The sequence below is a fragment of the Sarcophilus harrisii genome, chromosome 2 (assembly GCF_902635505.1).
Source record: "Sarcophilus harrisii chromosome 2, mSarHar1.11, whole genome shotgun sequence".
NCBI classification, from domain to species: domain Eukaryota; kingdom Metazoa; phylum Chordata; class Mammalia; order Dasyuromorphia; family Dasyuridae; genus Sarcophilus; species Sarcophilus harrisii.
Genome location: NC_045427.1, coordinates 571,805,997 through 571,832,420, shown reverse-complemented (window position 1 = coordinate 571,832,420; position 26,424 = coordinate 571,805,997). Strand labels below are relative to the sequence as shown.

General features: G+C 32.5%; 1 protein-coding gene across 1 annotated transcript in view; it reads right to left on the bottom strand.

The window, feature by feature from the left end:
• Positions 1–26,424, bottom strand: part of ATRNL1 (attractin like 1) — a 1,159,225-nt gene that overhangs the window by 897,962 nt on the left and 234,839 nt on the right. The gene's annotated exons all lie outside the window — the stretch shown is intronic.

Sequence of the window (26,424 nt, the reverse complement as noted above, 5' to 3'; positions counted from 1 at the left end):
TAGTATCTTGATAACCACATTTATTTTAATTTCATTTTCTAAATGATCTTTTTATTTGAAACCCTATTTCAAAACTAACACTATCATTACAGTACATTTTTATTTACTAGGAGATATGGAGCATTATTTTGGTTCATTTGGGTATTGTCAGTGTCTAATTTAAAGAAAGAGATGATTGAATATATCTCCTTTTTAAATGGTGTCAAAAAATTCAGTTAACTGTCACCCAATTGACTATCTTTTTTTAAATGGAAAAAAGTCATAGGTAAGACTGAAGCTACCAAGGAGACTTTAAAAACCAAAAAAAAGCTTTCCTGAACTTCATGGGAAAAACCTAAGAATAAAAAGTCATTCTAATTATAATCATTCACAAATAATTTCATAATTTATATTTGCTAAACAAAATCTGCTTTAAACAATAATGCACTTCAAAAATAAAAATTAACAATGCCAAAATCTGTTTTAAAAATGCTAGAAACCCTATCTTATTATAAATGTAAGAGCACACAGAATTTTCACTAGAAAACAAAACAAAAAAAACCTTGATTTTCAAAAGGGACATAAAAAGTATATACATTATATTTATGTGGCTTCAATTAGGAAATGTTATCAAACAAGAAACATTTTAGAGATCAATAATGAAGCCTCCTTTTGCCAGGTTGCTTTTTTTTGTTATCCATATACAACAAGGAATCAAATGTCAAGACTGATGAAATTGTCTTATTGAAATCAACAATGTATTTAGATCTAGCTAGAAAAGCTTTTTAATTTTTTTTCTTTTGTCTAAAATTTCAAATTAGGTAATAGTTCAAGTTAATAAGGAACAACCAGATCACTAAGTTACAGGTGAGGCAAAAATAACATTAAAACACATGCACAGTCAAAAGTCCAAAGGACAAACAGTAAGTAGTATCTGCCTTCAACTTCCAATATTTTTAGCAGTTTTCCTCTCATTTTTATCTAGCCTTGCAAAATTGTTTTCAGGATCACAAGGATCACATAGAGTTTAAACTGGGTTCTGACCTAAAAAGCAGCTCTCATTGAATTCAAGAAACCACCACCAAGCCTAGACACACAGATTTCGAGCCCATTATTAATCACTTTCTTAGAAAAAGAAATACAAAAGAGACAGTTCAAACTTGGACTTTTGCTGAAGGAGGATATGTTTTAGCTGCTGTGTGCTCACACCCAATGTTTACCCCTTTGATTCTGGATGTAGCTTGAAATGCCTTCATGATTCATGATCAAAAAAAGAAAAGGTAGGGAGGGGCCTTTCCTTTTATATATCTACTAAATTATTAACTCTTCTGAATTTATTGTCCATGTGGGAAATCTTCAGCCTTTGGTACCTTCCTGTCTTCAGGTAATTCGAACAGATACCACAACACCTAGCACTACCTGCATGGACCTTTGGGCATAGTTATTCAAGTACAATTTCTCTTCTTGTCTTTGCCTTCTTGTCATTTCTAGTTCCTCATAAACACATTCAGGACTGTGATATTAAAGTCTAAATGTAGCTATTTCAATGTCATTCAGGGGGAAAATATAGAAATATTTGAGATGATTCCCATTTGTCATCTATATGTTGTCTTCTATCCAATTTCATCCTTAAATGCCCTCAGGCTGACTTCATTCAGTTTTCTCACCAAAGATTCTTTTAAAGCTTTCTATCCAACATATCCTTTTTATGAGATAGAATTACTCATATTCTTTGCCCATTCACCTCTATAAGATTTTCTAATGAGTTTATATTCCAAACCAATAGTACCCTCTGTGCTCATCTTTTTCTGCTTGGCTAACAAATCCAGTATTTATAGCTTTGGACATTTTATAGTTCTTCTGGACTCATTATGTAGGCTTGTATCATTAAACAAGTTTAGGAAATTATAAAAGTGTCCATTGATATATGGTCTATAATTAATTTACTATTTTTTTGTTAACAACTTTTTAAAGAAGATCAAAATTGAACAGCATTATTTTTATATCATCTTGTTTCATTTTTATTTCTTCCATTAGCTTGATATGAATATGAATTTTACTCTAACAAGTTGGTGGCTTACAATAAGGAGGACTCTCATATTAGTAAGAAAACATTTCACTTGAAAATACAATCAGATTAATTTTTTGTGATGTTGCTTGGGTTCACCATCTCCATAGTCTTTCTTCAAATTATTTATCATTTATAAACATTAGTATTCTTCTGTATAGAAGTCATAAGTTTTGGGATTCTCCTGTTTCTCACTTCTGAACCACGTTTTCCAATGTGATTTTTTGTCACCTTTCCTAAATCCACTTTTACATTGAAGTCAATTGAGTATGAAAGTATAAATTGATTTTAATTTGGAGATCATTATATGCTTCCCAGAATTTCAGTTTCCTCATCCTCTGCAATACATGGTAGTACATAAACTGAAATCATTTTCATGGTGATTTTTTTGCAAATGTGCTAAAATATGGGATAACCAAATATCCCATGAAATGATGTGTCCTGTTACCTCTGGAAACATGTTAAAACAAACCTCTATTTGTCTCTCAATGGTAAGCTTTCAGAATCATACTTCCACTTAACAGCAATTTCCTTCTATTTTCAAGTTTCACTTAGAATAACAATATAATCATCAGATTACAATTCAGTTCTTATAAAATTATGCTCACTTGCTCATTGAACAACGAGCTAACACTTAGAATATCAACTAGAGTAATATTTTAAAAAATGGTGATTCTTCATGCCCTTTTCGCACCCCTGAGTCACCATCACCAAAGAAGCAGAAGGAGACCGCAGAGAACGAAGGCTCATTTTGTATTTTTTTGTTTGTTTGTTTCATGAGTTGCCATGATCAAAGCATTCATTAGCAAGAGTCAAATCTACTAATGATGCTCTCAGTTCTTAGCTTGATGGGTCCCAAGAAATAGATATTCAGCTATCAAGGCTCTATTTGAAACCTTTCTAGAGCTTGTGTTCTTCTGGCAAAGACTTAGAGAATTCTGTTACTTCCATTCATGATGAAGTCTCAGAGGAAGACTCTGTGTAACTGATAATTATGAAAATAATAAGCAAATCTGTACAATTCTCTGGTCTTGCTGGTAGAAAACATATCTAAGATGATTGAAGTTAAAAGATAATTTTTTAATAATTTTTCATTATCCTACAAAATCTGGATCTTAAAGATATAAGTGGCAGATGGCTCTGGGGAGAAGGGCAGGCTAGGTGGCAAGGAAGTCCTTCCCTCTTACTTTAGGGTATGCATGGCTTTCTTTCAGGGTATTCCTTTTTCAGATATGGAACTTTCTTTGAAAACCCAACTAGATCTTAAATTGCTGCTCAACAGTTTGAGAATTATATAACTGTTCTGCCTGCTCTTAGCTGGAGGTTCTTAACCCCTCTCATCTCCTGAGAAAACTGGCACTAGATACTCATTTCTTTCTCTCTGTTATAAACTTTGATTAAATTTGCTGTTCAAACCTTCTTACTATGCACACTGGCAAAGTAATACAAAACTTCAATAATTTAAATCTCTTTCCTTTCTGTGTCTGTCTTTCTTCTCTTCCAAGTCTAACTGCCAGCATTAGCAGAATAGCATAGCAGAATAGTCCCAGAGATGAATTCCCTCCAGACTTATATTAAAGTCTTATATTAACTGATTATCACAAATATAATGAAAAAACACTGAAACATCATTTAGCTACAATACTGGGGGAAGGGGAAAAAGAAGGTTGTTATGGGCCAGAACTCTGAACTTGAAACAAAGGATTCTTACGAGGTACTAAATCAGTAGAATCGATAGAGACAATAATTATCTAATTTAGCATGGTTTAGTATGATTGATTTGATCCTACAAGGAGATGTTATGGGCCAGAACTTGAAACAAAGTACTAAGTGGAATTGAGGAGACAATGGTTAAATCTAGTTTAGCACTAATTTAATCCTACAACAAATAATGGTTTCCTAGTGATATAATGATTAGTTTGTACTCAGTGTGGGGCAAATAAGCTAGAAGCCTCTGCCAGGGAGATTCAGAGACATTCGGAGAGAAGGCAAAGGACTAGTGGAAGGAGCTTAAGCTCTCAGAACCAAGGGGAGAAATTCAATTCGATCTCCCATCTTCCTAGTGGCTGCACTCCTGTACTTCCTCCACTAAGACCAAGGCCAAACTGAAAGGCTCTCCAGAAAGCTGCCCAGCCCCAGGAAGGATATAATAAAGGATCTGGACTATAAGAAAGCTAACCGGGCCCCAGAAAAGGAAACTTGGAAAGAAACAATAAAGGAGTTGGACTTTAATCTCTGGCTGTACTTGTGGTGATTACTGAACTGAAAGGAAGGCTGCTGCCAGAGACCCTAAGGAAACCAGAAAAGAGAACATTACAGAAGGTCACAGTTTCTTTCTTCAGTTTGGTTTTGAATAGTGGCTAATATTTAAAACCCAAATAATTCATGTTCATATTGCATCAGTTTAGGATACCTCAGAGATGACTGTGACCTTCCCTCTGCTTAACATAGAGCAAGCATGCTTTTTCTTCTTTCCTGCTTACTTATAGACATTTCACTTGCTTACCCTGACTTTTACCCACAGGTTCTCTCCATATCCCTCCTTAAAGTTAGAGTGAAATGTATTTTGTGTAGTTTTTCCTTATGTACAATTCAACATCTTTCTAAGACTGTAGGGAATGCTGGAAAATTATCTGATATGAACAAAGAACCCATCTCATTCTGCTTCCTTTTGCTTCATGTTTAAACCTTTTTGGCAGAGCTCCGAAAAGTAAGTTAAATATAAAATTTGCAATTTCCTTCCTTACCTGAATTCTGAGAGGAGTAGATAGAGAATTGGCCTTGGAACCAGAAAGATCTGAGTTCAAACTCTATGGTTGACACATAGTGGCTGTAAGAGGATGGGCAAGTCACTGAACCTTCCAAAGCTCAAGGCACTTCCTTAAGACTACAAATTGCTAAGAAGATACCAATCTGCTTTATCTGAGAGTTGTCCATACCAATGAATTAGTTGGTCTTGATTCTTATCAATTGACACTATTTTATTATGTATTACTATATATGTGAAAATATAAAATTTTAAATGTAACTAATGGGTTTCTATTTAAAAGCCAAAAATATGATTTTTTATCAAAATAGTAGTCTCCTAAAATAGATAAAAGAAGTTTAAATAGGTGGATATACTTAAATTAAATATGTCTAAGCTGAACTTATTGAAAGAGTTAAAAGAACATGAAAATATGTTTAATTTGTTAGCTTTTTCACACATATAAATAAGCTGCTAACAAACATCTTACTAATATTTTTCCCAGACCACCAAAAGAACTTAAAGGTACTTCAAGATCTTAAAGCACACAGATGTGTGCTGTGACACAGATGAATTTGTTTCATTTAAGAATCTTCAGCTCATATTTTACTTTTTTCCTTCAGTTCAACTCATACATGAGTTTCAGTGAATAGAAATGTAAATAGCAATATTCATAAAGTAATAGGTTCTCAATAGAACTAGAAATGATATTATTTAGAACCAAATATGCATTAAAGCATTCCAGTATTTTGCTTAATTAAAAAAGATTAGTCAGACTAAAACATCTGCCCCCTTCAACTGTATGTGAAATAGTTTTAAAGGGGTTACTTACTTAGGGAAAATTAATGCCTTCTGTTATTAAAGGGATTCAATCCAATAAATTATTATCTCAAATATTTTAGTTAAGTAATCAAATTTCTATGTTTGCATTTTCCTATCTACATAATGTGGATTTATATATATATAACAAAAACAGCAAGCAAGTAATACAATCTTTTATTCATTTGTGAAATGAAACAATTAGATTAGTTGATCTCTAACATTCTCCAACTGTAAAATTCATAAGTTCATTCTGTAATTCTTTCAGGAAAAAAAATGAAATTGGTATTAATGATTTTAAAAGCACTTTGAAGTTTTTCTCCAAATATTCTACTGATCACATTTTAGAAAAGCAAACTACTTTAACGACCATTAAAAGAACACTGATAGAAGAGAACTTAGTCTTTCTGAAAATTAGGATAATATTGGTATACAAAACTTTCACTAAATATTGCTCCATCAAAAACTGAGTGAATCATTTGTAAATAATCCAGTTAAAAAATAACAGCAATGGTTCAGATTAATATACCACTTTAGAATGTACAAAATACTTTGCCTCCTCCATTATCTCTTTTAATCTTCAAGACAACCTTTTTCAGCTGGTGCTAACATTTGATTCACTCTGATTTGTCAGACACTATGAATAAAAACCATAACTAGTATAATATAAACAAAGCACTTTGTTTTCTCATTTGATTCTCACAACAATTCTGTGCGATATATATTATTACTAATCTTATTTTACAGATGAGAAAACTTAGAAAGAAAGAGATTATGCAACTGGCCCAAGGTCACAGAACATTAAAAAATATCTAAGGCAGGTATGGAACTTGACTCTTTCTGATTCTAGGTCCAACACGTTATCTATCGTGCTACTAAATTGCCTCATACAAAGACAAAATGAGAAAGAACATCTTAGGATAATATTCTTCTTCAAATGTGCAGTGGTAGTCAATAGAAAGCTAGCCTCAGAATCAAGAAGTGTTGGGTTCAGATTTTACTTGTTTCAGACTGTGTGACTAGGGGTATCTCTTGATGTTCCTTAAGACCAGAAACTATGACATTGGTGCTGATCTATCTTGGTGGATTTAATTTTGTTATCCAGAGTTCAACACATATGAAAAATCATAAGAGTTGCCCAAAACAGTAGTAGCACCCTAGGAATACTCAATGGTCCAGTCAGAGAGGTCGGCTTGCTTTCCTCATACATGACATTCCATCTCCCAACTCCATGCCTCTCTGCATATTTTGTTTCACATGCTTGAAACGTCCCTTCTCCTCACTTCTGACTCTTTGAAACATTTGTTCTATCAAAGCTTAAGTCAAATGTTACCTTCTAAATAATTCCTTAACCAATCAGCCAAGGTTTATTTAGTGCCTACTATGGGCCAGGCACTTTGCTAAATTCTAGGAATATGAAAAGAAGAAAAAATTTACATTCAAAAAGCTTACAATCTAATGAGGAGACAACATATAGACAAACATGCAAAGCAATCTATGTACAAGATAAATAAGAAATATACAGCAGACAGAAGGCAGCAGAATTAAGAGGGGTCAGAAAAGGTTTTCTGTAGAAGGTGAGATTTTACACAGGACTTTACGGAAACTTGGGAAATCAGGAATTAAATCAGGAAAGTATCCAGGAATGGGAGAAAAAGACCAGAGACTGAGTGTCTGGTTCATGGAACAACCAGATTTTTCCTCACAATAAAATTTGTTAGAACATTGAGTTTGAAAACTCTAGTATTCAGTGAGAAATACTATATACAACATTACAGTTTGGAATGTTCTTTGAAAATGTCATGATTGGGGCAGTTAGGTGGTGCAGTGGATAGAGTACAAACCCTTAAGTCAGTAGGACCTGAGTTCAAATCTGGTCTCAGACACTTAATACTTCCTAACTGTGATCCTAGGCAAGTCACTTAACCCCAATTGCCTCAGGGAAAAAAAAAGATGTCATAATCAAATAATAAAATGGAGTTATTAAATTTTACACATGCATGAAAGAATTAGTGTTTCTGACATATAATCCAAAATTAAAGGGGGGAACATACATGTTAAAATTTAAGTATTTATCACATACAGTAAGCTACAGCTTATTTAATTAATCCAGTCAAAAAATCAGAACTGCATTTTTTTTTTAAAATTAATGTAATGCAATCAAACCCAAACCCTTAATGTGTGATCATAAGTACTCTGCTACATAAAACATTGATCATAGCAAAAAACAAAAAGTTTAAATTACATCATATAAACATCCATAAAAAATATAAATTACATTATAAAAGAAAAGTAAATTACATAATTCCATCAAACTGTAAATAGTATTGAAATGAGGTCTATAAGAGTAAAATGGGGTTCCTCTCTTTTTTTCATGACACTTGAGTTTCTAGAAATCTGATAAATACTATTTCTTATGTGTTCAAAGACAATGGGCTATACAAATGGAAAGTACCTGTCAAGGGAGCAAGTTGTAGTAAGTTTAGAAAGGAAAGTGGGGACTAGAGTTTTGAATACCAGAGCACTTTGTATTTTTTCCTGGCAGCAAGAGGGAGTCAATGGAATTTACTGAATAGGAGAGTGACATAATCAAACCTACATTTTAGGAAAATCACTTTAACAACTGAAGGATAATATTAGAGCAGGGCGAAACTTGAGGCAAGCAGACCCACTCACAAACTACTATAATAATCCAGATATGAGATGATGAGAGTCTGTTCTAGAAGGGTGCTATTGTAGAAATATAGCAAAGGTAAAATCAAAACATCTTGGCTGAAGCTTAGATATGGGAGATGAAAAAGAGTGAGGAATCCAGGATAATTTCCTAGGCTGTAAGCCTGAGGGACTAGGAAGATGGTATTGCTTTCCACGTGTTAGAAACAATACTCTTGACACTGAAAATAATATCAAACAAAAGTTATTAAAGAAGAATCTTAAGGAATTGTCTTAACATTTCTTGCCAGAAGTGTATCCCATTCCTCGTTGGGAAGCGAGAGCATTAAGTACAGAAGTGGGGGAACCTCCCTTCAGAGAGTGGATTGGTCCATTTTATTTGGGTTACAGTCTTTCTGATATGCCCACTACATGTTTCCCCTTAATATGTATAAAATATGTTTCTCCCCTCATCATACTTCCCATGTTCAAAAATGGCAGAAAACTTCTCCTCTGGAGTGTGTTGTTTAATAGCAGAAGTGATTTGGTCAAGTCAGGTCATTGACTGGAACTAGTTTGAGCTGGATCGGCTATGATTTTCTCAAAACCACAAGACTTTTGGATTGGCTGAATCCACAAGTGCTTTCCTAGCCCCCCAATTTCTTGTTTGCTCATGGCTTCTGTTGATCACTTAATTGTTCTGTGAATACTAATCTTCCTTAGCCTCTCACATTCTGAAAACCTCTTGCTCAGTGGTACCCACTATCCCACACACTACCTCAAAGCTTGCAAAATATGGAAATGCAACTTTTCAGCATTTCTCACACACGGTAATAAGGAAGATAGAAGGTAGAAGGAGGTAAGAGTTTGGGGGGAAAGAAACTGAGTTCAGTTTTAGAACTGGTGGGTTTAAGATGTCTATTGGACATCCAGTTTGAGATGTCTGAAAGGCAATTAGAATTATAAAATTGGGGGTTAAAGGAGAATTTGGGAAAAAACAGTTAAGATTGAGAATAATCAGTTTAGAGATGATAATTAAATCTGTGAGAGGTGATTTAAATCACCAGGTAAAGCCATACAGAGAGAAAATAGAAGGAGGTTTAAGCCAGAACCTTGAGGAACACCTAGAGAAAGTGAGTGGAGTGTGACCTGGAAGAGGATCCAGCAAAGGAGACAGAGGAGCACTCAGATAGATAAAAAGAGATCCAGGAGAGTGGTGTCCTGAAAACCTAGAAAGAAGTATTAGGGAGGAGAGAATGTAAAAGACGTCAGAGAGATAAGGGATAATGAAAACTGAGAAAAAGGTCAATTTGCTAAATAAGAGATGATTAGTAACTTTGAAGACAAGTTTCATTAGAATGATAAGGACAGAAACCACATTAAGGGGTAAAGAAGAAAGTGAAAGGAGAGAAAATCATGGTACCATTCATAGATGAACTTTTCAGGAGTTTAGCTATAAAGGAAAAAAGAGGTGTAAGGCAATAGTTCAAGGACATTGAAGAATCAAGTGAGAGGGTTTTGTTAATTATTTTAGGATGAGGGAGACATGAATATGTTTGTAGATATTAGGAAATGAATCAGTAGAGAAGGAAGAATCAAAACAACTTAAAGAGTAGGAATGACAGAGGAAGCAAACTTTTGGAGGAGACAGGATTGAAAAGGATAACTTGAACGGTATATAGATTAGCCTAGGTAAGGGAGCAAAGATACTTCATCCATCATGTGAGAGACAGTACAGGAAGAAAAAGTAACAAAAGGCAACAGAGTGACAGGAGATGAAGAAAAGAGAAGAGAGTCCTTTGTGAACAGCTTCAAATTTTTTTCTGTAAAATATAAGAAAAAGTTCTCACCTAAGGGAGTGCGGGAAGAAGAAGAAATGAAAGGCCTATGAAAGGATGAAAATGTTTTGAAATGCTGGTGTGGAATGTGGGAAAATGAATTAATGAGGAAGATATAGTAGGAATACCTAAAAGCAATGAGAGCCAGGTTGAGATTGAACAACAACCTACTCCTAGTGCCTCCCCTTCAAATTATAAAGGAATTATTTTGTCAATGTTTTTTATATACTTACATAAGTGAATATATCAAGTGTATATATAAGTAGAGGTTGTCTGCCTCAATATACAAGTTCCTTGGGATAAGGTATATTTACTCTGTCTTTCAGTGTTTATCATGATGGCTTGTTTATTGACTAATTAATGTTTGTAAGCACCAGGAAATGGATCAGTAAATAAAGAGATATTAAAGATCCAAAAAGGGATGGGAAAGATGATCAAAGAACTAAACTATTGGAGGAGGTAGGAGTAAAAAAAAATAGAGGACACAATTAGGGATTTGGCATGAGCTAGGAGAAAGGTTAATTCTTTGCCAGAGACTATAGAGCAAAGTGAGAGAGAATGGGAAATAATGTCAGAAGAATTTTATGTGTGGGATAGAGGTGAAAAGGAAACAGAGTTGGTTTCTCTATTTTAAGAAAATAAGATATACATTTAACTGTTAAATAAGAGTATGGAAAAAATGATAGGAAGAGTAGGGCAAAGAAGATTTGGGAAAACTGCTTTGGATGATGTAATAGATAATCAATTAAATAAGACCTGAAAGCTCACTTTAGATAAAATAACACATTTGTCACTGATGTAGCCAGCACAAAGACATATATAGAAGGGACAGAAGGAAGATACTCAAGTAACATAGGGTTTCAATTAACTATATTACAATCGATCACTGTGTTTAGTTGAACTAAACTAAATTTTAAAACTGGGAAAGTATGAAGGGGTAGAGTCACTAAAAGTTTCAATGAGAACACAAAATATGTTTAGGAGAAATGAAGTTTAGGAAGAAATGTGATGATAAGGAATTATAATTAAATAAAGGAATTTCAGAGTTATATATATAGTGAAAATGAAACACTTATAGATGACAGCAAAATTATTGGTTGAGATACAGCGAAGGTAGAATTCATGATAGCCATAATATCTGAGGAAACATTAATAGGTATACAGAAGTTTCAATTAATCAATAAAGATTTATTAAATACCTATTTTGATGGATGGTGATGCAAAAACAAAAACGAAGTATTCCCTATCCTCAAATAAACAACTAACCTTTTGGGGGAAAAACAATGTGTGGAGGAAATAACTCTGTCACCAACAACTAGCACATTGTATGAAACTTAAATTTCATGAGCTTACGATGGCAGAAAGAGGTAAGTAAACTTCATGAGCTCTCCCCAGTTTCCCTGGAGGGGGCAGGACTTGAAAGCAAGCCTTTGAACAGATTTTGGAACAACATAACCTACAAAGAGATGGAATTAAACAATTTGCCAGCTCAAGATAACTTGGAAAGATTTCAGGAAAGATTTCACTTTGATTAAAGGAACAGCACAGCCCAACAGCAGGAATCTTAGAACAGAGGCAAATTGCCAGTGCTGGAAACCAGTCAACAAGTGAAACTAGGTTGAGTTACCAGAAGCCCTTGAACTCAAAGCTAAAGCTCAAAGTGCACCAAAACTCAAAGCCACACAAAAAAGCTTGGGACAGCACCTGTTGAGCCCCAGGAGTACAGCTTATCTTTAAAAGCCACAACATGGGGACAAAAAAGAAAAGAAAAGAAAAGAAAATGAACAAGAAACAAAAAAGAACCTTGACAATAGAAAGCTACTAGGGTAAGAAGAAAGATCAAAACACCAAGTTAGAAGAAGACAAAGAAGATATGAATTGGTCTCGAGCCCAAAAGTCTTCTTGGAATAGCTTGAAAAGGATTTTAAAAAGTTGAATAAGAGAGGTAAAAGAAAAATTGGGGGGGGGGGGAAGGGGAGAATGAGAGATATGCAAGAGAGGGTCAACAGCTTGAAAAAAGAAGGATTAAAATTGACTGAAGAAAAAAAAATCCCTTAAAAATACAATCAGCTAAATGCAAAAAAATCCACTGCAGAAAACAATAACTTTAAAAGTACTATTAAAAAATTAAACGCGAAGGACAAAACCTAAATGAAGAAAATTATATGTTAAAAATTAGAATTTGGCAAATGGAAATTAATGATTCCATAGGACATCAAGAATCAAACAAACTAAAAAGGATGAAAAAATAGAAAAAATGTACTTTTTACTCTTACTGGAAAAACATCCAACCTGAAAAACAGATACAAGAGGTATAATTTAAGAATTAGTGAACCAGCTGAAAGCCTGATCAAAAAAAAAAAAAAAAAAAAAAAAAAAAAAAAAAAAAAAAAAAAAGCCTACACAACATCTTTGAAGAAATCATCAATGAAGATTGCTCTGATATTTTAGCACCCGAGGACAAAGTAGTCAAAGATAGAATCAATCAAATACCTCCAGAGATTTCACAAGGAAACCTCCAAGAAATATAGCAAAATTCTAGAACTATAAAGTCAAGGAAAAAAAATACTGCAAGCTGTCACAAAGTTACAATTCAAGTATCAAGGAGTCAGTCAGGATTACCCAGAATCTAGCAGCTTCTATGTCAAAGGATCAGAGGACCTAGAATACAATATTTGGGAAGGCAAAGTATCTTGGATAACAAGCAAGAAAAAATATGCAGCAAAACTGAGCATTTTCTTTCAGGAGAAAAATGGATCTTCTTTGAAATAAGGGATTTTCAATCATTCTGATGAAAAGACCAGAGCTGAATAGAAAATTCAATCTTCAAATACAAGACTCAAGAGAAGTATAAAAAGGTAAACAGAAAAGAAAAAAATGGTATTTAAAGGTTAAGTTGTTTATATTCCTACATGGGAAGAGATACCTGTAACTTGTGAGAACTATATCTTTACTAAGCAGTTAGAAGGGGATACACACATATATACATACATACATACATACATATAAGAGATACTATAAATAGAGCATTTGCATAAAAGTTGATTTATGTATAGATATTTTTTTAAAGGTATTAAGAAGTAGAAAAAGGTTTCTAATGGGATGTGGAAAGGGAATGTAAAATGGTGGTAAATAAGATCATATAAAGAGGCACAAAAAACCTATTACAATAGAGATTTAATTCAAAGAAGGAATAATACATATAGTCAATTAGGTAGAGAAATGCATCTTACCCTACAGAAAAGGGAGAGGCTGGATAGAAGTGAATGCAGAAGAAGTGGGAGGAAGGGAAAGAGAGGAAGAAAAATACACAACTGGTTATTAAAATTGTGAATGTGAATGGAATGTATTCTCTCATAACACAGAAACAGATATAAGATCATATTAAAAACCAGAATCCTACAATATGCTGTTTATAAGAAACACATTTGAAAACACACACAGAGTAAAAGGAAAAGGCAGAAGTAGAATATACTTTGTTAAAGCTGAGTTTTAAAAAAAAAATTAGCAAGGGTAGAAATCCTGATGTCAAAGCAAAAGCAAAACAAACAAAAAAAAAATATCATTAAAAGATATAAGAAAGAAAACTATATCTTGCTTAAAGGTATCATAGAAAATGAAATTTCATTTCCAATACTAAATATTACACCAATACTAAAATTACATTTTTGCACAAGTGAATATATCATCAAAATTCTTAGAGGACAAGTTAAGTCAGTAACAAGAAATAGACAGGAAATCTGTGCTAGTGGGAAAGCTCAATTTCTCCCTTTCAGAATTAAATAAATTTAACCACAAAATAAACAATTTAAAAAGGTGAACAGAATTTCAAAAAATTTAGATATAATAGACCCCTGGGGCAAAATGAATGGGTATAGAAAGGAATATACCTCTACATAACTGGTATATGGTACTCTTAACACAAAAAAAAAGATCATGTATTAGGGCATAAAAACTTCACAATTAAATGCAGAAATATTATATGCATCCTTTTCAGATCATGATTCAATAAAAATTATATGCAATTGTTATGGGCCAGAACTCTGAAACAAGGATTCTTACAGGGTGTTAAGTCAGTGGAATTGATGATACAATGGTTATCTAGTTTAGTATGATGATTAATAGTTCTCTAAGTTCAGTATGATTGATTTAATCTTACAACAAATAATGGTTTCCTAGTGATATAATGATTGATTTATACTCAGTGTAGAGCATATAAGCTGGGACTCAGAGCCAGAGACAGACTCAGAAGAGCTAGAGACAGACTCAAGGACCAGACAGACTCATGTTATCTCATAGCACCAGGCTGGCCTCCTGCGTCACTGAGACTAAGGCTGGTCTGAAAGGCTCCCAGAAAGCTGGCCCAGCCCCAGGCAAGGAAATTAGATTGTGAAGTCGATAATAAAGAATGTGGACTTTAATACCTGGCTATTCTTATGTGATTAATCTACTGAAAAGAAGGCTGCTCCAAGACCTTCAGAAAACCAAGTACATTACATGCAATGAAGAGCCATGGAAGAATAGTTTTTTAATTGGAAATTGAACAATCTAATCCTAAAGAAAGAGTGGGTAAAACAAGAAATCATGGAAACAATCATTTCAACCAAGAGAATAACAATAATGAGATAACACCAAAACTACATGAATAAAATAGAGAAAGGTTAATGAATTGGGCATGCAACTAAAAAAGATAGAGGAAAATCACATTAAGAACTCCCAATTAAATACCAAATTATAAAATCTTAAAATCAAAAAAAGAGATTAATAAAACTGAAAAGAAGAAAACTATTGAACTAATAAATAAAAACTAAGATTTGATTTTATGAAAAAAACATAAAATAAAGCTCTGATTCATTTGATTAGAAAAAGAAAAAAAAGAAAAGCAAATTATCAGTAGCAAAAATGAAAAGAGAAAATTTACCACCAATGAAGAGCAAATTAAAGCAATAATTAGGAGCTATTTTGTCCAACTGTATGCCACAACATGTGACAATCTAATTGACAGATGAATATTTACAAAAATATAAATATAGATTAACAGATGAAATAAAATACTTAATTCCATTTTAGAAAAAGAAACTAAACAAACCATCAAGGAACTCCTTAAAAAAAATCTCCAAGGCAAGATGGATTTACAAATAAATTCTAACAAATATTTGAAGAATACTTAATTCCAATACTATATAAACTATTTGGGGAAAAAAGAAATAAAAATTCCTTTTATGACACAAATGTAGTACTAATATCTAAACCAGGAAGAGCCAAAATAAAGAACATTACTGATCAATATGTGATGCCAGAGAAACTGAGGCAAGAGAGAGATTAGAGTTTTAATATTTTATTTATAGGAGAGCTTAATTGATTGACTGGACAAGACTCTCGTCTCAAAGTATCCAGCGCTGAATGTGAGACTCCAAGGTTTTTTTTTAATAGGAATCTAGTAAGAAGAGAAACAAAGGGAGGAGGCAAAGAGCAAGAATTTTCAGAGATAGAAATTTGGTTCTAGCAGGATGGGGGTAAAAAACTATAAATTCTTACTAACTGGGAGGCCAGAGTCAGGATGTCTAAACAAACAGAAGATGTTAATTAGGTATCTGAGATAGTCTTATCTTTTGGAATGTTAGAGTGGGTAGTATAGTCCTAATGGACAGGAAAAAAGGTAGGGGTTGCATACTAACTCAGGGAAATGGAGATATAATTCAGGGAAACTGAGGTAGAACAGTTCAAGGAGACTGTGGCATAACAAATCTCCCTAAGGAATAGTCAAGCAAAAAATTAAATAAAATCTTACCAAAGAGATTACAGTAATTTGTCACCAAGATAATATACTATGATCCACTGTTATTTATACCATAAATGTAATGTTAGTAAAACTATTAACATAATTGACCATATTAGTAATAAATCTAAGAAAAATCATATGATTATCTTAATAGTAGCAGAAAAAACTTTGACAAAATAGAGCATCCCATTTCTATTAAAAACACTAGAAAGCACAGCAATAAATGAAGTTTTCCTTAAAATGGTAAGCAACATCTATCTAAAACAAAAAGCAAGCATTATATGTAATAGAAGTAAGCTAGAAGCATTCCTAATAAAATCAAGGGAAACAAGGATGGCCATTATCATAACTATTACTTGATTTTGTACTAGAAATGTAATCTCTAGTAATAAAAGAAAATGAAATTGAAGGAATTAGAGATTGAGGAAACAAAATTATTACTCATTACACATAATATTTTTTGGTATACTTAGAGAATCCTAGAGAATCAATTAATAAACTATTTGAAACCATTAACAACTTTAGCAAAATTGTAGGATAAAAAAAACCCACATAAACAAACCACTAACATTTCTACATATTACTAGGAAAGCCCAGCAGCAAGAGATAGAAAGAGAAATTCCATCTAAAATACCTGTAGATATTATAAAATATTTGGTAGTCTATCTGCCAAAACAGTCAGGAACTATGTGAACACAATGACAAAACATTTTCACACAAATAAAGTTAGATTTTAATATTTGGAAGAATATCAAGTGCTCATGGGTTGGCCAAGCTAATATAATAAAAATGATAATTCTACCTAAATTAATCTACTTATTCAGTCCCATACCAATCAGAATAACAAAAAGTTCTTTTATATGGCAAGAAAAAAACGACAACAAAATTGATATGGAAGAATATTCCAACTTCTTGGTTAAGAACTCATTATTTGACAAAAAATTGCTGGAAAAAGTAGAAAACGGTATGGCAAAACTAGGCATAGGCCAATATTTCACACCCTATATCAGGATAAGAGCAACATAGGTTCACAATTAAACATAATGGGCGATACTATAAGAAAATTAGGAGAGCAAAGGATAGTTTATCTTTCAGATCTTTGGAGAAGGGAAAAATTTGTGACCAAATTAGAAATAAGGAAAATCCATGAAATGCAAAATGGATAATTTTCATTATATTAAATTAAAAGGGTTTTACACAAACAAAACCAATGCAGCCAAGGTTAGAATGTATAGTATATAAAGACAATTTTTACAAGGTTAAAGATTTTAAAAGCTAAACACAGAGATGCAGCCAAGATGGCAGAGTAAGATCAAAATGCTGCTCGAGCTCTCTCAGTTTCCCCCAAGCCTCTGAACAGAATCTGACAGAATAAAACCACTCTCCAGTTTAAGATAGACTGGAAAAACTTCAAGAAATGTCAGTCTTATTAAGGTGAAAGGGTGTTCAGCCCAGGTTAAATAGACTCTGGGAAAACCAAGGAGAGGGTCTTAATCACAGCAAATCAGCAGCTAAGACTCAGTACTGGCTTGGCAGAGGAGCAAATCAGGAGAGCAGCTTCCAGTCCCAGCTCAGAAGGCAAATTCTGGGAAACCAGGTTTTTTCCTGAAAAGAATAGGCAAACACAAAAGGCTCCCGTGCTCAAAGCCAAGCCTCAGAATTACACAGGAAGCTTGGGACAGCACTCCCTTTGCCCCAAGAATAGAGTTCAATTATAAAAATAAAAAATAATACAAAAAGAAAAGGAAAGAAAATGAGCAAGAAACAGAAAAGAATCTTAATGATAGAAAGCTACTGTGGTGACAGGGCAGACCAAAACCCAAACTTGGACAAGGCTAGAAGGTCCATAGAAGAAACCTCAAAGAGTGAGAAGTAAGAACTAAGATGCTCTGCTGTGATTGATGGACAGAGAATATAATTAGAGGATTAAGGTGAGAAGATTAAAAAGATTTAGGAAAGTTAGAGGAAAAGATTGCCTTGTCACAGTGATAGCCCACCTGACACTGTAGCAAAACCAAAAAATATGATTGTATGACTTACTCCAGGATCTTTTAGAAGTAGGCAAATAGTTGGCAGGTGCAGCCCAGATTTAGGGTTGGGGTTGGACCAAAGCTTGGGTAATGGCAAAGGCCATGAGAATGAAGATCAGTATATAGTTAAATTGTTTAACTATACTATAGAGAATGAAACGGGAAGAAATGAAAACCAAAGCTGGAATGATGGCTTGAAAGAGCACTGAAATATGAGATCTTAGAAATGATGTAAGGATAAAGAATATGTTTAAAAAGAAAGAGGTAGAGGGAGACATATCAGGTTGTTGAAATAAGGGAAACAGAAAAGACCACTAAGAACTAGGACAGTCACTGTAAGGTGTGGTAACTGAATTGTATTTTTAAAGAAAAATTTTAAAGTTAAGAGCAATAGCATTGCATGAGAGACATTCTATGCAAAATGATAAAGATATAATATTGTTAAAGTACTGTACATCAAGAACAGTTTAAATAGAAGAGAAAATAATGAACAGGAATAATTTATGATTAGTCTTGACAGGTTGTAGCTACATTGTGAAAGACTTTAAACGCCAAAAAAAAAAAAATGGAGGGGGATGAAGAGTTCATATTTTATTCTAAGAGCAATAAGAAGCGAGCACTAAGCTTCTTGAGTAAGGAACTGACACTATCAGAAAAGGCTTAGGTGAGAAGTTAATCCTCACCTATAAAAAGAAAGAAAAGGAAATCCAAAAGCTATAGTCTTGTCCCTAGGATCAATGCTATTTACAATCAACTGGTAAGAGTTAAATAAGAATAGAAATATTTTTGATATCTATATACACAGATTGGACTTCTTTCCTTAAAAGTTATACAATTGCCTTCATTTAAAATAGTTGCCTCAGCATCTAATTAAGATGTCATATAATATATTTAAGATTTATATATAGTGACATTATCATAATTTTCCCATTAATAGATTGTCTTTGGAATCTTTAAGATCTCAAGACAGTTACTCCTTCAACTTCAGGCTATTTATATATGGAGGGGCAGCTAAGTGGCACAGTGGATAGAGCACCATCCCTGAAGTCAGGAGGACTTCAGTTCAAATCTGGTCTCAGACACTTAATATTTCCCAGTTGTGTAACCTTTGGCAAGTCATTTAACCCCAACTGCCTCAGCAAAAAAAAAAAAAAAGATATATGGAGAGGTTAAAATTATTTTAATATTAATTTAATAAAAAAGAATAATACAAACATATTAGTTAAAGGATGACCAAATAAATCCCAAAGCTAATGATTATATATTACCTTCTACTTTAGATTTTTATAATACTGCTACATTAACATATATAATTAAAAATTAATCTTACATTTAACAAATCAGAAAGAAGGAAACTAAACCCTCTGGTAGACAGAGATGTCATTTTCTAATGATCTTGAGGGTTAATCATACATTTCATTGCTTTGCTCATGGAGGCAATTATTATAACTTTCTGGCTAATTCGGCTGTGGAAAGATATATCAAATATATCAGGGTCTGAGTTGTAAGAATGTATAGTCATAGATTGCTGTAAATGACTGTACCATTCCTTATTATCTCCTTAAGAGTAGGGACTTTCATCTTTCTGTGTATACTCTATATCTAGTACAATGCCTGGTATAGAACAGGTACTCAATAAATGCTAATTGACTGATCGAGATCCTAGAAAGTACCCAAAATTCACTTTTAAAAATCTTACCCAGTTTATACACCATATCTTTTCATTAAATTCTTTCTATTCTACCTAGTTAGAAATAAACTTTCTAGACTTAGACTTCATATAACACAGAGATTTTTCTTTCACATTTTATAATGAATTACTGTTACTTTTTAGTGTTGCCTGATTGTGCAACTATTATATTCCCCTAATATAAGACCTATTATAGGTCTGATAAAAAAAAACAAGTGTCTGCTATACAAGACTAAGTTAGCCACATAAAGAAAGGGTCATAACCAGGTATGGGACATAATTATGAATTTCTCAGCCACAGCAATAAACAAATGCCATCTACTAAATCATGGAAGGGTTATGATATGTGATCAGTAAAGGAAACATCAGCATCAAAACTAGCAAGCAAACAAACAAAACTCCATTTCATTGATCCTTGAAGCAGTAAAATCAATTGTATCTCTTCTCTTAGACTGCCAGTTTCATGCAGGTAAAGACCATGTCTTAATTTTCTTTGTCTTCCCCAACAGCACCTACACACTATTCTGTACCACTAAGCATTAACAGGCATTTAGGGGGTCAAGTGGAAAGAGCCAGTGGGCCAGAAATCAGGAAGATATTAGTTCAGATATAGCCTCCACTATATATTAGGCTATTAACCTTGAGCATTTTGATCATTGTTTGCCTCAGTTTCCTCAACTGTAAAATAAAGATTAAAATAGTATCTAGCTCCCAGGGAAGTGCCAGGCACATAGTAGGCAATATGTAAGTGCTAGTTATTATTATTATTAATTTAATAAGGGGTTGTTGAATGAATAAATGGTATATTTATTTTGTAATTTAACCAACATTTTTAAAAATCAAGTTTACAAGTTTTTGTTCTATTTCCAAATTAGTGACATTTGAAAAATCAGTTAGACAATTCAGCAAAAATTTATTAAGTATAAGACAGCTGGGAAAGGAAAATCCAAACAAAGTATTCTAGAAAAATCTGGATAAGGTGAGAACACTTTCACACAGAGAAGAGATCTAGTGCAAATCTACCAGAAATATCTATCTAATAGAAATATCAGTCCAGTAGAAAATGTCAGAGAAGATATGAGAGAAAAACTAATTCCAATAAAGTTTGTTTTCCATATATGCTAAATTCTATGACTATAATAGCATAGAAGAAAAAAATCCTAATAAAACACAGACTAAAGACATGTATAACATGTCTCCTCTTTGTTACTGGGAAACAAAATACTGTTAATACTAATGTTACCCTGGAACTTACAGAACATAAATAATCAATATAAAGAGATTCCCTCAAAACATTTAGGTAATAACTTCTATAAAGTTCTTAGCAATTTTTAAAAGTTCCACTCTAACAAGGAATTGTAATAAAACTGAACCCCAAGCAGATATAGAAAGCATTATTTTAAAAAAAAAGATAAATGTAGAAGTTATATATTCTTTTAGAAAGGAAAAAAAGCATTGTGCTAATAAAAAATGAACTCCCCTCTATTAGCTACAACTGGGAATGAAGAAACAAGTGGTAAAATTTATCATTTTACAAGACTTATAAATTGATTTTAGTCATTATTACATTAAATATAATTCACCAGAGGTGACACAGTGCTTATTTGGTTAGATAGCTAATGTATCCCCAAAGAATAAAAATGATATTCATATATCACATTGCCATAGCCTCCCAATAGACAGCAAAAGAACATTTTATCAACTTCAAGAAACAAGGGAACTATTAAGTATTATTTAAAGCTTCATAAACCACCAGAAAATGTGTAACTGTCAATAAGGAGAGATATTAATCTTCCCATTCTCTTGAAAATTATTTTAGTTTATTGTGCTTCAGGTTACTGGATGTGAAACTTTGGAATCTAAGACTACATGTTGAATTGTAGATATAGAGTTTATACTATGTAGAAAGTGTTATCTCTAGAAGGGGAAGGGATGCCAAAAGAATCACTGATAAAACAGAAAATGCCATTCTCAGTTGTTTTTTTTTAATATATGTATGTACCTACTCATCCCCTTTTTAAGACAAAAATAGTTGCTAATTTTAAAAATATTTCCTGGAATTAATGCATTAGTGAAGAATTGTAGGCCTTAAGAAGTAAAAATATGATAGTATGAATGTAATTTGGGGAAAATAAACAAATATCAGATAATATAAACTACTTCTTATAATATAACCCAACCATTAAAATCTCTCACTCCTTAAGTAAACATTTTTCTATAGCACTTATGAGTGGAAAGCCTCAAGAAAATTGGGTAGCTCAGAGCAGGTGATCATGATAAGCTGTTTTCATTAATAAACATAATAACTGGTTAATAATTTTAATTATTGTTAGATTATTTAACATATTAACAAATACTGATGATTAGCTATAGCATAAAAATGCATACATGTTTCATATTTTATTTTTTTTTAAGTCAAAAAATTAGAATTTATATTTGTGATGGTTTCAATTGGCAAAAATGTAAGCTTATTGGTATACTGTTACTGATACATAAAGTATCTCAAAAACTTCTCCATTGTTACAGAATGCAACATTGAATTATATTCAAACTGCTCTCTGCAATTTCCTTCAAAATATTTTTTTTCATCAATGGAGACAACTGAAGTTCAAATCAGTGTAAAACAGATATTTGCACCTACTTAGGTCATCATTATAGTCCTCAGAAAGTAGATGTTGCCACATAAAAACAAAAACATAACCAAAAGTCACACCTTTCCAGTAAGTTTCTCAGGCAGTAGCTGCCTGCCTTGATCTGGCCACAGAACTTGTTCAACAATTGGCTCCAAGGATGGCCACTTGAATGACTTTTCTCATGCCCTCACACTGAATAATGCATTCATAGTCATTGGTTCTATTTTATATTCACCCCAATATTTAATCCTCCATTCATTACATACACACACACTAATACATAAACTCTGGTATCTGTCTATCCCTTGTCTGTCTGTCTGCCTCTCCATTCATTTCACTTATCTAATAACTACTTCTTGCTTTATCATATATATTTTGGGATGTAGGTCTCATTACTATTATGAAACCTGCCATCACCAGCCTTAATCACACATAGTTATACTTTAGGGACATAAAGAGCAGTATTCTGTGCTTTCCCTTTTGGAGGCAGTCATATTCATACCCAAGTTTTTTTTTGTTTTTCTTTACTCTAAGTCTTATAAAAACCCACCCGAAAACCTGGGACTATCCTATATTGAACTCATGGCTAATAACAGACATGCAGATTTGGAAGCCTCTCTCTCATCCCCTGGAACATAACAAAATGCTCCAAAAGTATCGGGTCAATTATAAATCCAGCATGACTATATTCTTTCTGTATACTATAAATACTGAAGAAGAAGGTTAGTATTGAAAAATCTGTTTGCTACAGAGAGGAGGAGGCCAATGTTTCTTTATGCTAAAACTAATAAAGATGAATAAAAAAACCTTTCTATTATCTTACATCTAAACTGTATGCTGTGGGCCTTTTTTCCATAGCAATATACTACATTGGAGTTAAAATAGCAATTCAAGACAGTAGAATCAATACTAAATCATTCAACTAGAAGTTGTCTGAATTAGCTAAGAAAGAAGGACAAAAAGTATTCTTCACTGGTTATCATATCTGAGGGATTATGACTATTTTTGTTAGAGAAGACAAACTAGAAACAGATAGATATGTCTAGAAAGATGGTAAATAAATCTGAGTCAAGCATTAATGAGGTAATAGAGGGGTAAAAAATTGTTAAATTCATAACAAAATAAGAATTTTATATAAAAATATAATGTATCTCATTTAGTGATTTATTAAAAAGATGATGACTAGCAAAGGAGAGTGAGAAATGATCAACTAGGTGAGGAGGAAAAACAAGAGAGTAATGCTATGGTTAGAAAGAATTTCTAGTTAAAGGGTATAGTCTTCAACATCAAAATCTGTAAAGAGATAAATAATACAAATAATGACAATAATAATAGCTGACCATTAATTTAGCACTTTAACTTTGTAAAGCACTCTATATACAAATAAATCTGTGACTTAGGTGCTCTTATCCTCATTTTACTGATAAAGTGATAGACACAGATTAAATGACTCTCCAAAAGATGAGGGAAAATGTCACTTAAATGCTTAAAAAGCATTCAAGTTATCAATGATAACTCTAGAGAGAAGCATTTAAACCAAGGGAAAGGATTGGAAAGCAAACAATAAAAACTTGCAAAGTGACTAGGGAAGGAAAAATAATCTGAATAAAGTGTAGACAATTCTTTCCAGAGCTTGAACATAAAAGGGAGGAAAAAAAAACATAGGATTGTGATTTGAAGGCATTATAGGTTTAAATAAAGATTTGTTGTTAATTTTTTATTTGGGGATATCTGGCCATATTTTGTAGGGGACAATTGGATAAAATGAGATTGAAAACAAGAAAGAAAAGTGATAATTGAGAGGTGGAGGTATAAAAGAGAGGAAGAAAAATATTCTTAAAAAGCCCGAAGAGAAAGATTTGAAGTCACTTGCATTAAGAGAACAGCCTTACTGTTTATCTTTTAAGGCTTTATTGAATTAGCATAAATTTATAGCAACACCAATTAATATTAATCTGAAACTATGAAAGAGCACTCAGTAATGGAGAAGATAGATTAAGAAAAATCAGGTCTAAGATTTGATCAGGTGTCACTATCAATAAGGGAGCAGGATTTCAAATGAAGTTGATATTATACAGATATCAAAACCATACAAATACAGAATCTTAGTAAAAAATAGCAAGCCAGAACAAGGATACTACTATACTATGAGAAAAGGGAGAAGTGAGAGAACAGACTCATCATTCAGCAGGAAAAAAGCAAAAGGAGAGTTTGAAAACTAGGAGGCTTTGGTCAGAGAGGCAACTTTGAAAATTCTAAAGAATGGAGATGAAACAGAGATGAGTCATGATTAATTGAAGATTATTGATCATCTCTGTATATAGTTAAAGGAGGAAAAAATGGAAGTCATGTGATTTTAAAGGGCTAATTACCTAAAAGGCCAGGTATGTTGAAGATGGACATCAAACTATATGGTGTATTCCCCAGCTATAAAGGTAGGGAGTGAGAGAAAAAAGTACTATTGAGAAATGAAGTAAAATAATCTAGAAATTATAAATGACTGCCAAAAAAAGATTTGGATTAGGGAATAAAACAGAATGGAATTAACCTCAAAAGACACGATGTTACTTAGGAATGGTACAAAGAGATGGTCTGTAAATAGGAGTAAAAACCAGAAAGAAAAGGAACTATGCTGACTCTTAACTGCTGCACTGCTTTGAGAAGGCATAAGAGGAAAGGAAAACAATACAGGAGAGTTTAACCATGGATGTAACATCTTCCAAGGATTTCCAGGTTTTTGACAAAACAAGAAAATTTAAGAAATAGGAAATATTTTTCAAATCAAACCTCTCTGATAAAAGTCTAACAACAATCTATAGAGAACTGATATAAATTTATTAGATTTAAAATGAATCTCAATTAGCTAAGTATTTTTAAGAATATGGATAATTTTCAAAAGAAATACAATTTATATTCATATGAAAACATGTTCCAAATAACAGAAATATAAATGAATTATCAATAAGATATTACCTCACACCTACAAAAGTGAAAAAAAGATTGGAATAGAGAAAAATGGTGAATCTTTGGGAAGAATATAAATAAGCTCTTGAAAAAACAAAAACAAAAAAACCAATATATATGTATATATATATATATGTATATGTATATTTTTCTTAAAGACAATTTGGAATCACTTGAGGAAAGTTAATAAAAAATTCATATGTTTTCATGCAATATGATCCCTCTTTTGTTATTGTAATTGTTCATGAACCCATTTGGGATTTTCTTGACAAAGATATTGAAGTGACTTGACATTTCCCTCTCTAGCTCAATTTACAGGTTAAGAAATTGAGGCAAACAGGGTCAAGTGGCTTGTACAAATACTTTGCTCACAAGAGTCTGAGAGTGAATTCAAATTGAGACCCTCCTAATTCTAGACCTATACACCTAGCAACCCCAATGATCTCACTACTGGATGCTAACACCAACGCAAATACAGAAAGAGAGGCATCAAAATATTCCTAATAGTATTATTTATGGTAGCTAAAAGTTGCAAATTATGTACCTATCAGTTGAAGAATGGCTGAACAAACTATACCTAATATGAAACCTTACTATTTCAAAGTCAAAATCCAGGATTTGCCTACATAATGCATTGAAACATTTTATAATTATATTTTCTGACAATTTTACTTTAGAAAGAATTATAAAAATAAAACAGCATTCTTTCTTCTGGTGTTGCCACACAGAACTTCACTTGATCATAATATATGCATAATATACACATTATATACATATATATATAGTGTCCAGTTTAAAAAAAATAAATGGAATAAATATAACAATAAGAAAATCTATCCCTAATTGCACAACACATAATGTTTATAATCAAAAAAAGAATATTTTTGTTGCTGTGCTTAATTTTTTAAAAAGTTGTGAGCATATATTCAGGTTACAAAGGGACAAAAATTACATATTAGAAAAAATGCTAACATTTAGAATCCTAATGAATCAGTTTTACTGAAAATGGTAAATAATCAGTTGTAAGAGTAATTTCACTTTGAAAATAAAGAAATAGGACTTTTTTACCTCCCTAAATCTCTACATAGCTTAAAGAAAATATTCTGACAAAATAGAACACAACACATTATTTTCCATGCAAGCAATATAAAATAATATCCTAATGCAAACAATCTTAACTTCTAAACATTAAAAAAAATGATATAATTTACACAGTAAGCCTT